We start from the raw sequence: 13,099 nt of genomic DNA, 5'->3' as shown, positions 1-13,099 counted from the left end.
TAAATAAGTTTTTCTGTTTAATATTTCCTAACAAATTCTCTCATTCAAGGCCAAAAGAGGGCTTTACTTTCTATTTCTATATGCTTGTGTGTTTAGATATAAATATTGAATGAGTGTTCTTACTTGCAATTTCGACTTCATAATTTTTCACACAGATAGAATATCAAGACTATATTTGATGCCAAAAAACTGGTGAGAATTACAGGAACTACTAGACCTCCTTCAGAATTTAGAAGTTTGCAATTTGAATAATCGTGTTGTCAACTGATATAGATATTAATTATAATTGTTTACATTTTTAACAAATAAATCTCAGGAAAATATTTAACTACATACTATAGGGAAAGGGTAATGAACAAACTGATAGTGCGGAGGTCCATACTGATTCCAGCCTTTGCTGCCATTTAGCTGCACCATCTTGAATAAGTGGATCAGCCTAGTTGGCCTCGGTTCCCTGTTTTGTAAAATGAGACTGTTTATTTTATTCATTTCTAATGCCACTTGTGGCATTAAAACTGGGTGATGCAATAACACTTTGCTTTAGCCTCAAATACTTTGGTTATTCTTATGATTTTAGTATTTAGTAATACTTAATATTATTTAACATTACCATAGCTTGGGATCAAGTTTGCCTTGTTAGATGGAGAGATATCGTTATTGGGAAAACAAAAATTTTCAATTCCAGATGTTATAATATGGACAGAGTACCAAATGTGCCAAGTATTTTTCTCTTTTACCAATGGATAAATGAATGAAAAGGAAATTGCATAAATTATTTCTAATTACATATTAGGATAGTATAGCCTTAGAACTAGAACTCAAGGCTAGAAAACATCTTGGACCATGTGGTCTATTTTTAGGAAAATAAAAAAGATAAGAAGATAAGTATTGAAATGTGCAAAAGTGATCTCCATAAAAAACAAATACTAAAAAAACCCATAGTTGGGGGCCAGCCCCATGGCTGAGTGCTTAAAATTCCACACACTCCAGTCTGGTGGCCTGGGCTTGTGGATTTGGATCTTTGGTGTGGACCTACACACTGCTCATCAAGCCGTGCTGTGGAGGCATCCCACATACAAAAGAGAGGAAGATTGGCATAGATGTCAGCTCAGGGCTAATCTTCCTCAAGCGAAAAAAGAGGAAGATCGCCAACAGATGTTGGCCCAGAGCGAATCTTCCTTACCAAAAAAAAAAAAAAGCCACAGTTGATCTTGCTATATGACTTACAAATTCTCTGATGAAATGTGATTTGTGTCCCGTAGGCATAGTATTTTTAAATATAATTAATGTTTTATAAATCTGGAGGAATATTGAATATTAATGAGAATTTTAAAGCAAGGGATTTTCAAACATTCAAAATGTTATATTTCTTTTTTATTTATAAGTGTCTAGGATTCTTCAATTTCCTTTTCTCAGTAAAAAAACCTTGGAGACCTCAATCTACTGTTTTCTTTTGGTAACTTCCTTTTTTGACTGAAGTATAATTTACATAAAGTAAAACTAATTATTTTGTTGGATGGTTTTATGAGTTTTGACAAACTCATGTATCCTTGTAACAATAATCAAGACAAAGATCAGTTTTATTATCACAAAAAATTCCTTTGTGTCCTTTGTAGCCATTTCTTTTCCCCAGACTCTGGAAACTACTTACCTGTTTCCTATCACAATAGCTTTGCTTTTTCAGAATGTCATATAAATGGATTAATTCACTTTACAGACTTCTGAGTCTGGCATCTTTCATTTAGCAAAATGCACTTGAGACTCAAACATATTGTTACATAGTTTGTTCCTTTTTATTGCTGAGTATTGTTCTGATATATGGGTATACCAAAGTTAAAAAGCATTGAGTTTTATTTGTTTTGTACTCTTTTTGGCGATTATAAATGAATATTTCCATATACATTTTTATATGAACATAAGTTTTTATTTCTCTTGAGTAAATACTTAAGAGTGGAATTACTGGGTAAGTATAAATAACTTTATAAGAAAGTGCTACACCATTTTCCAGAGTGGCTGCCCCCAGCAACGTTTAAGAATTCAAGTAGTTCCACATCCTCACTGCACCTAGCATTTTTGACATTCTAGTATTTGTGTACTGTATCTTATTGTGGTTTTAATTTTATTCCCTTACTGACTAGTCATACTGAGCATCCTTCATGAACTAAATTACCATCTGTCTCTCTTCTTTGATACAGTATTTATTCAGATCTTTTGATGTCTTTTTAACTGGATTGTTTATTTTCTTATTATTGAGTTTATGCATTTTTTTTATATTCCAGACTCAAATCCTTTATCAGATATATGATTTGCAAATAACTCCTCCCAGGCTGTGGCTTGTCTTTTCATTCTCTTAACAGTATCTTTCAAAGAGCAGTTTTAAATTTTGATGAAGTCCAATTCACCATTTTTTTTATGGACCATGCTCTTGGTGTTAGACCTTAAAATATTTCCCTATTTCAAGATCACAAAAATTTTCTCCTACATTTTTTTCTAGTATTTTATAATTTTAGCTCTTTTATTTAGATCTCTGGTTCATTTTTAATTAATTTTGTATAAATGTGTCAATATAGGTCAAGATTCATTTTTTTAAAAAATTTTACATATAGGTGTCCAATTGTACTTTCCCAATTGGCTTTGTACCTATGTCAAAAATCAATTGACTATATTTATGTGGATCTATTTCTGGCTTCTCCATTCTAGTCCATTTATCTATTTGTTTATGACTTCACCAATACCAAACCAGCTCTTTCTCAACTCATCCTTAGTGTAGCCGCATCATTCATTGTCAGTTTTCGGAATACAATGGGTTACTATTAATAATTATACCTGACAACAGTGAATAACAAGATTGCCTAGAGAAAACCCAGACAATCCTAACCATGGGTCAAGGGACCACACGGAGGGTCCAGGATTCTGCCATTTGACTTTGTGGTTGGTGGTTTAGGAAACCATATTCCATAGGCAGAAGTGTGACATTCCATCCTAATCTGGAAGTGGAAAGGTGGATTGGCACAGATGGAGCCTGGCCTGTGGGGTGTGAGGGCCACGCAGAGCTAAGACTTCGACTCTACTTGCCGGCAGGGTGAGGAGGTTGACTTGGACACCAGCAAAGGTCGTGGGGCAACACTGTCCAGGTGGTGGGCGGTGCCTGTGAAAAGAAGGGATTCATCAAGGGAATCTGAAAAAGTGCACAAGGTTTGTGCCTAATGTATCTCTGTTACTCAAGGGATTGTTGTAAGGCATAATAATCTGTGTAATTATAACTCAAATAGCTAACACTGAATTATGGATTGCTATGAGCCAGATACTATTATAAATATTGTACATGTATTTACTTAATTCCCAAAAAAATTATGAAGTGGAAAGTATTTTAATTGATATTTTATAGACAAACAAAACAAAACAAAACATAGCCAGGATTTCAACCCACATGGTTGAGTTCAAGAGCCTGTAGTTTTCATCACGATGTTAGGATTTCTCACTCTGCTCTACCACAAGTAAAAGACCTTTATTAATTATCAAACATTAAGGAGGTATTAATACTTATGGTTACTAACATAATAATTATTGTCAAACCTGAGCTTCTTAGATTTTTTTTTAAATTTTTCTACACTCACTTTTCTACTAAGAAATCCTCAACATTTTTCTTTTTGATTGTCATCTATATTTCTCAACAACCTACCTCATTTGTGTATCCCTCTATTACTATGAGGTTCAGTTCTTGGAAAACTTCATAACTTCTGGGAATCTCAGTTTTTAATGTATAAATTAGTTTTAAATGAGATATTTTAGTAATAATACCTATTAGTGTAACAGGCATATTTTCAGCCTCAGTTGTTATTGCTATTTATTTTTATTATCCTCTTTTGCGACTATTAACAAAAACAAGCCAACTTTCATTGGCTAAGAATAATATGAAAAAAAACTTTTCAGAGAATTGGCTTAATAGTGTTTATCATTAAGGGAATAGACCATAACACCACAATAGAAATGTATTTTAAAATAAAAACAACTCTTAGATAAAGTGCATTCATCGTTTTATCTGATTTTTTTCCTTTCCCATTTTATTAGCTATCACATAGGTAAAATCTTGATGTTAAGCTTTTCATTAAATTGAAAAACAAAGTGCTATACACTATTATGTTTTGATGTGGATTTTAACTGAAACATATGAGATTTGTAAGAATGCCTCTACTAGGCTGAAAGAGAAAACTTCAGTAAATGAAAATATTAACATTATTATTAATTATAAACCATATCTGTAGGACAATAAGCTTTAATTTCCTCATTAGGATAAACATGGGTTAACATAATAACCCAAAAAAGCAAGGAAAGTAGAAAGAAACAAATAAGGAACAAGAAGAAGAGAGAGAGAGAGAGAGAGAGACAGGGGGAGAGATGAATGGGATGGAAAACTGACAAGTGAAGTGCTTCTTATAAGAGTATAAAAAGTACACCAACAACTCTAGTGTTAGAAGATAAATGGACAGACAGGAGAAAATACTTCTCAGAGAACTTTGGATCTGGTCCATTTGGGAGTGGCTAGCTTGAAACTTTCATCAACTCAATTGGCTATGTCTGTGGCATGGGGTATTGATAGCAGATGTTTTAGATATTATTTCCAGACTTCTTACACTCTACCAAGTGTGGGTTCTGTCCTTTTCCATCTGTCTCATGGGGTCACTCCACTAACTTTTATCTTGCATTAGTTCTGAGACATCCAACTTGACAGATATTTCTTATTTAATAGACCTAAAGAAAAAACTTGTCAAAGCCTTGCCAAGCATTATATATACCCTTACAGCAACCCAGGAGGCAAACAAGCACAATTTTCGTCTCCATGTTAAACATGGAGGGAGTCAAAACATAGAACTATAAAGTGACAAGCCTAAGGTGACATAGCCAATAACAAGAAGATAAAGGTAGAATTCACCCTGGTAATCTTCCCTCAACATATTCTTTAATTTTAGAATAACAGCAGAATAATTCCATTCTACTTTTGTTAGGCAAATTGGAATGTATATTTTTATTCCTATCACACTTTTTGCCTAATACAAATAAATTCTTACTTTATAAATTTTCTTATATAAAAATCCATAATCACATCACTTTCCTATCAACTTTAAACTAAAGTTTTGATCATTGCATTATATCGTGAAAAGAATTTTTCAAACCCACAATTGTTGAAAATAAAAGTAAAGCTATTTAGAAAATTTCCATACTATTTAAATTTTATTCTAAAATATGTTTATACTTTTCTATTTGTGGTATATGTGAGTATATGGATAAAAATTATTGCTAAACTCAATGCTTTATAGGGTTGTTTTTAGCTTTAATCAATAATTCAATATTAACTGTCAACACAAGTCATAAAATTCAGGACTGCTTGGCAAATACTAATTTAACAGTAGGGCTACAGAGTGCCAACATATTGAATGAATTTGGAAAATCCAAACAGCCAACTAGAATTTTCAAAGCAGAACACTGGATATTTATATCAATCCATTTTGCCAATGACCTTCAGATTTTGAAAGTTCAATTAGAGAATTTACTAAAATCACTACCGTGTCAACACTTAAACTTATAAAACCAGCAATCTTTTATCACTTCTTTATTTCCATCTGCCTCCTGCCTTCTTATATTCTGCAATTTTAAGTCAAACAATAAGTAGCTCATGCCACATTCACTCATGTAATAAGGCCTTTTGTAAGTCTCACCTTGGGCCATGTAAATGTTCACAGTCATAAAGTGGAATATTTTCAGAGTATGAATTTTCATAGAACGTGCTAGGCAGCATTTCCTTAATAGCACCTTTGAGTAACGAGGGATGAGGCTGGTATTTGCAGGTCAGTGCCAGAGCCAGGTGGGTGGATTGGTTCAAGGGCAAAAGGGATACCATCCAGTCCACTTATCCATCTGCTGGGGGAAAGGAGAGAGGCTGGTTGTGTGTTGGGTCACAGTTCAAATAGAACCTGCTAATCTGCCCTTGCTATAAAGGAATAAAGAGGAAAATGGTGAGGTGCTTTGTCAGTATCTGATTTAGAGTTGGGTGTTGCTGGAAAAGTTGGGAATAGTAAAATACAGGGTAGCAGAGACATCAAGCTGGAGGGAAGAGGGATTTTTCATACTAGAGCGGTCAGGGAGGAACAAATCATGTTCCTATAGATTCTGGGCTGAAGTTGGCTAGATATAGTGCAATGTGTCTACAAACAGAAAACCCTTGTTTAAAAAGGAAAAACAATATTTTTGACGAGTGCAGACTTTGCGGGAAAAACCAATCATGTGATGGATTAGAGTGTTGTTTTGTTTTGTTTTTTCCCAAAGTGATAAGTATTGGTTACTGGTACAAAGGAAGCCATAAAAATTTAAGTCTTTAGAAATTCATAGAAAACTTGGAGTGCTTTGGAATATTCCAGGCCACAAAATTAGGAATTTGAGACCATCTTTTCTAGGTCTTACGAAATATGGGGGTCATAAAAGCCTTTAGGGGTATATATAGATGGTCTCTATTATATACTAAATCTTATTGGCATCAAAATGAATGTTGTAGTTCCTCTCCCAAATTACCTTTTAAATCAAAGAACAGAAATATAATTTAATTAATCTTCTTTGATCCTTATTATCTAATCTTCTTTCAAATTATAAATGAGGTATACTTATAAAAAATGGCCAGCTTGGAGTTTACTATTGCTGATCCCTTATGTCACTGTACTATTTTTATAACACTGTAAAGTCAAGGGTTTGATCATCACAATTTATTTATTTTTTCTCTTCAGGCTTCTGTCTGTTTAAATAATAGATTACGAGTCAACTAAGAAGAAATTTAGATAAACTATTCTCCAATAAAAATATTCAGACTTTATTCCATATCTCACAGGGAAACTTACTACTATAGAAAAAAATATTTTTCAATTCCTTTTGATTAGTTCACAGTTTAGTTGTTAGGATGTGCATATTATTGGGCAAGGAAGAGGGTAAGAATGGAGATAACTTGTAGACTAAAGCCTGACATTTCTAAAAGACATCAAGTGCTTTTTCACAAGCAGTTTCCAGAAGCGACACTTGTTCTATATAAAAGAAGCTAATGCTTGACCTAGAATAGGAAAGGAAACCCCGCAGGACTTGCAAGCCTCCTTTCCAAAACTTGAAAAGAGAAAGTCTACTTTGAGCTCTACTGCTTAAAAAATTAATGAGTGATTCGTCCCAGTCAAGAATGAGTTAGAGTTACTGCAACCCACTTTTCAGGCCCCAGTGGGTGTATTATATACAAATAAAAGGTAAGAAGAGCATTACGTTAATTATAACATTTAGCCTCTTAGCCTGAATTAAAATAAATAAATAATATGTCATTCTAGGTCACTAAGTGAATCCATGTTTTACCTAAGGGAGTGAATAGAGTCTTGATAAACACAGTTCGCCTGAAGGAATACATTTTCTGTTACATGTACAGACACCCTGTAAAGAGAAGATTGTTGACTTGATGGAAAATCAAATCGCTCAGTTATCGTATACACGTCACCCTTTCAATTCTACCTTTATTTAACCAGTGAGCCAAGGCAGAGATGAAAGCCATTAGTTATGTAGCAAGATGATTAAAATTGTTCATTAGAGTTTTAATCAACCATCTGGGCATTTAAGTCATGCTTCCCAACTTACATTTTATATGTTGAGATGCCCAGAGCACACGCATTTGGAGAGTAAAATCAACTTAATTTTAAGGAATAATTTGAAATCATTATGAACATTTGAATAATACAATTGAATTCTAAAAGTTGCGTTAGATATTGTAACAGCATGATCATGGTAGTGCAGGTTAAGTGCTTTTCTTCCTTGGTTATTTATAACAATGCACTTCCATTTCTCATGGTTTCTGCTCCTTGTATGTTATTCATCATTTTGGAAGAAACCACACCACTCCCGTGAATGTCAGCTAACAGATGAATTAACATGAACATCACAATTATTGTTTTAAAATTCATTACTGACAAATTACAAATGTAAAAATGGGCTTAATTATTTTAGGGATTGCACTTGTTCTCTGAGGACCCAGATAATAAGTAAAAGTTCCCAGGATCTCCTTGTTACTGGATTCAGGTTTGACTATGAGATATCTGGAGTGCCGTATTTTTTAAATGACACAACCCTTCTCTAATTCCCTTTCTTCTGTGGCAAAGTTCTCATTCCTTGAAAACAGATTGCAGAGAAAAGGATTCCTAGATATATAATAGAAAAAAAATCTGTAGGATTCAGACTTTTCCAGTTTCTTCTTCCAGACCAGTTGTTTTTAACCTATTTTTAAAACATATATCCTATCATCGACCCTCAAATATGGTACACATTACCTACACAGCAGGAAACTCACCTCCCCCATCCCTCGGCTGTGAATTATTGAGCTACAGTAGTGGCCTTCAGAGTTACAGAAGGGGGCAGACAACCAGCTCCAAAGGATGTGGAAAGAAAATATTAGAACTTCCTTATATATTTATTTTCAGAACATTCTTTGAAGATGTTCACTTTTTATAATTTTTACTGTGCATATTATATTACACTAGTAAATGGTGTGTATATATATATTTCTTCAAAATTGGAGCGTTCATGTTAAAATATCTCCAACAAATGTTCACATTAAAACTACTAGACACCATGGGGATATATTTGATATATAATATATTAGTGTAGGTAGATTTTTGTAAGTACCTTTGACTGAAAAATGTATACATTACATTTCAAAATTTCTTACAAGTGCTCTGCCAATGTCACAGATGCATCAGTAGAAATATATGTGAAAGTTGTTCAAATTCATGTATATTTTATTGCTCACTGTCATTATATGTCAATCTTGATAAGCAATTTATAAAAATTAAGATATGTTTGCATTCAAATTACACAGCTGGTTTGGAAAAATATACATTTATAGATATTTACATAAGCAGAACACACTCACCCATAAACAAAAGCAATTCTTATTGACACCTGAAAGCCACATGCACTATGTAACATTTATAAAACCCATAGAGAAAAGTGAATTAGGACAGGTATATTAACATGATAGGAAGTGATATAAAAATATAAGGAAAAAACAATGAAAATATATTTTAAACATTATCTTGAAATTTTATAATAATCTGATATATTAACCATTTAGTTCATTGTACTGTTTAAAATTATGTTTTATTAATTTAAAATTTAATGATTTTCATGCCTATGAGTTTTGTCATATATTTCTTCAATCTTCATATTTATAAAACTGAAAGCATTATAATGATAATTATTAATGTTAATATTATTTTTATTCAACTTTTGTCCTACTTTAACAAATGCTTTATTATTAAAATGTAGGTTAACTTAGATATCATGGCTTCACCAACACTCCAGGGATTTTAATATGAATTATTCCCATCATAAATACAAGAAAGTGCTTACTTTGCATTGTAACAAATGATATTTTCTATGATTTCATCTTCCTTCTCTCTCTTGAACGGCACTATAATGTTAATTTACCAACATTTGACTGCACTCTTACTACTCAGAAATAGTCTCTCTGTCTGTGTCTCTCTTCCTTTGCTGTAAGAAAGAACAAAAGAACCAAAAAGAAGTTTCTTTTAGTACAGTGTTTGAAATATGGAAGGTCCATCACGAACGTGAGTCTTGCAGGGATTTAACAACGTGGAAATGCAATTAACAGGAGTTACTGTAGACAGCGGAGGTTATGTTATTCCCACACTGCTCTAATTCTTATTTATATAATTGTGTGTTAAACATTTTCTTAGTCTACTTATGATTTTTCTTAAATTTACCTTTCCTTGCTACATGTTACAAACTAACAAAAGAATTTAGAAAAGGAAAAGGAAGGTTTTACATTCATTTTATATTTCCACAAAGAGTAGGGTCACTGAATTTGGGGTCCATACTAGGCTGCTTTTATTTAATTTAACATTTTTTTAATTGAATAGATGAGGAGAGAAGAGAAAGGTAATTTGGAGGAAAAAGTACTTTTGAATAACAAACTTCCCATACAAACTTTTCTTTCAAATGCAATATTCAGATTATTTGTCACTCCCTTTCTGTCTCTGAACACACGCAACAGAACTCCTACAAGCCATTCAAATTGTAACTTTCAGATGGGCTAGTTGTCTGTCTCTAAGAAGCAATGTGATAAAAGGAGAGAGTTAGAAATATTCTCTTGTCAACTATCACAGTACAAAATGTTTCTATGCTAGTGTCACCAGCCTGGTTAACAGTGATGTAATTGAATATTTTCTTTTTCTCTTTAACATATATTATTTCTGCAAGTGAAAAGTAAATTTATCTTTAACTTCAAAATTCATCTCTTCTTTGGACTATGTGTGATTCCAAATAGTTTCAGATGGCAGAATGGGCCATAAATGCTATTTTCATGCCTCAAATGTGTTTGACAGAAGAAGATTTGTTTGTTTATAATTTTCATATCAATCTCTAATTGATCTAGTTTCTCTTCTTTAAAGTAATTTTGCTTATGGAAATTTTAGAATTTACAGTTTTGCTTATAGAACTAGAATTTGTTTTTGATAGCTCATTTAGACTTGAATGCCTTTTTCCTCTCTGTTATGGATTCAATATTCAGATTCCTGTAATAAAACGGTAATTGCCAATATTTCATACAACTTCATTCGGATCATACTTTTTCCCTCCAATATTGCTTAGTTTTTAAAATGATTCTAGGGCCGGCCCCATGGCTTAGCAGTTAAGTGCGCGTGCTCCGCTACTGGCGGCCCAGGTTCAGATCCCGGGCACGCACCGATGCACTGCTTCTCCAGCCATGCTGAGAGCGTGTCCCACATACAGCAACTAGAAGGATGTGCAGCTATGACATACAACTATCTACTGGGGCTTTAGTGAAAAAAAAGGAGGAGGATTGGCAATAGATGTTACCTCAGAGCCGGTCTTCCTCAGCAAAAAGAGGAGGATTAGCATGGATGTTAGCTCAGGGCTGATCTTCCTCACAAAAAAAATAAAAAATAAATAAAATAAAATAAAATGCTTCTAGGGCTCATATATTTGTTAATATGAATCCTCATGAAGAGAAACATGTTATGTCATCCTAAATGCAAATCCCCTTGCACACTAAACCTTATAAAATGTAGATAATGCTGATACGTGTTTGAGGGTGAGAGTACAATTTTCACTTGACATAAATTTCTCTACAAGTGTGAAAAAAACAATATAGAGAAAATAATTTCCTAAATAATTATCATTTGTCTTAGATTTACCTGGAACAAATAGTCTTATACATAAGAATCATCTTAGAATTCATTTAGCCCAACTATATCTGGGCAATGAGAGGCCCAAAGAATCCAAGGGACTCACCTGTCTAGGATTTCATAAGGTTAAAGCTAGAAAAACTATTTCTCAGTGTGCGTTACGGTCCATTGTCTTTCTAGTCAAGGTCCGATATCTTTAAACCATTGTAAACTGAGAACTTCCGATTGCAGGCGGAACAGGTGTGAAAAGATTCAACTTATTGATGTATGATCGTGTGTTAAGAAAACTTGGATGTAAAGAAAATGGATGACTGCACGTCCCTTCAATGTCGTACACTGTCTGACACCGGTTGGCAAACTACAGCCTGCTCTCCAAATGTGGCCTACCACCTGTTTTTATATGACCCACAGGCTAAGATTGTTTTTTATGTTCTTAACTGATTGAAAAGAAATCAAAAAAAGAATATTTTGCGACACATAAAAATTAGATGAAATTCAAATTTCTGCACCCATGAGTAAATTGTGTTTAAACACAGCTATGCTCCACTGTTCTCTTGAAGTTGCAGGTTAAGATGTAGATTCTCCTCAGGAGAGATGTAAATGATTTCCGTTGAGTAGGGAAGGCAACCCCAACGGTTATGGTTTTATCGCCCTATGGGACATTAATCAATTTGTTTTCTAACTTAAAATTTTCTCAAATGACTATAAAAGTTTTTCTCAAATGATATTTTAAAGAGCTTCATATCTTGCAACTTCTCTCTTTAATGAGTTAAATAAAATTTTGATTAACATCTGGACTATATTTGTATGAGAGGCATATTTAACCTTTTTGAAAATGATGCTTTGACACGAAATTATTTTGTCTTTCTAGTAAATCTAACAGATATACTCTGTTAAAACAACTTTCTTTCTGGGTAATGAGGTCCTTGAATAACAAGTTATTATTTCTGTAAACATTTATTATTAGGGCTTCAACCTATCTATTTCAACATTTCAATTTTGATTCAAAGTGCCACCCTCATTCACTGCGAAATGGCATCGTCTCAGAGTCTTAGTGAGGACAAATATTGGAATATGCTTTCCCACACTCCCCCTGTCTTCCCTTGGTGTGTTATGCTTCTGACATCAGGGAAGGAAAAGGGAAAAGAAAGGCGTTAAATGTAGTTCCATGTGCCCCACATGAGCAGACAGTGCTAGTTCATATAGGCCGGAATGTGAAGAGCATTTGGTAAGTAGTGGGTAGGCTGCTGTCCTCATCCTCTTGGTCATCTACAACAGAAGGTGTGGCTCATGTGGACTTAATTTCACACATGTTCTCAACAGTTATCAGCTGACCTCACCCTCATCTTCGTCTAATTTGCTTGTCTCCTTTCTCCCCCTATGACTTATGTTGTCCCTTCCAAGTCTGTAGCACAGAATTTCTTCTCCATTTGAGGCCCCTCAGCAGGGATATATCTCATACACTCATCTCACATATCTCTTTAGAACCAAGAACATGAGCAAATAGAGTTATCTCACTAATATCTGCACCATTTCTCCTTGGAACACTGTCTATACCAGCCAGATAGCAAGTCTGATGGCTAAGCAGTCAATAACCTAAGGCACAGAATAAGAGTCTTGTCTTCTTGAAAATACCTCCACCAAAATCCTTTTGTCTTTCCCCCTTCAGCTTCAGGGATAAGAACCAGTCTAATGCCTCCATCCCTCCTCCAACACAGGAAATGGGGAAAGAATAACATCTTATGGCAAATATTGAAATGCTACTGCCAAGAGAAAACCTTCTTTTATGTTGGACATCCCCCTCCCTACCCCACTCCCCACCCCTGTCAATCTCTAAAAGCATATGTTTACAAAATTCG

Source organism: Ceratotherium simum, chromosome 3, assembly GCF_057802395.1.
Source record: "Ceratotherium simum simum isolate JZ-2026a chromosome 3, ASM5780239v1, whole genome shotgun sequence".
Taxonomy (NCBI): domain Eukaryota; kingdom Metazoa; phylum Chordata; class Mammalia; order Perissodactyla; family Rhinocerotidae; genus Ceratotherium; species Ceratotherium simum.
The sequence above is the reverse complement of the archived record's forward strand: the minus strand, read 5'-3'. Positions refer to the sequence as shown.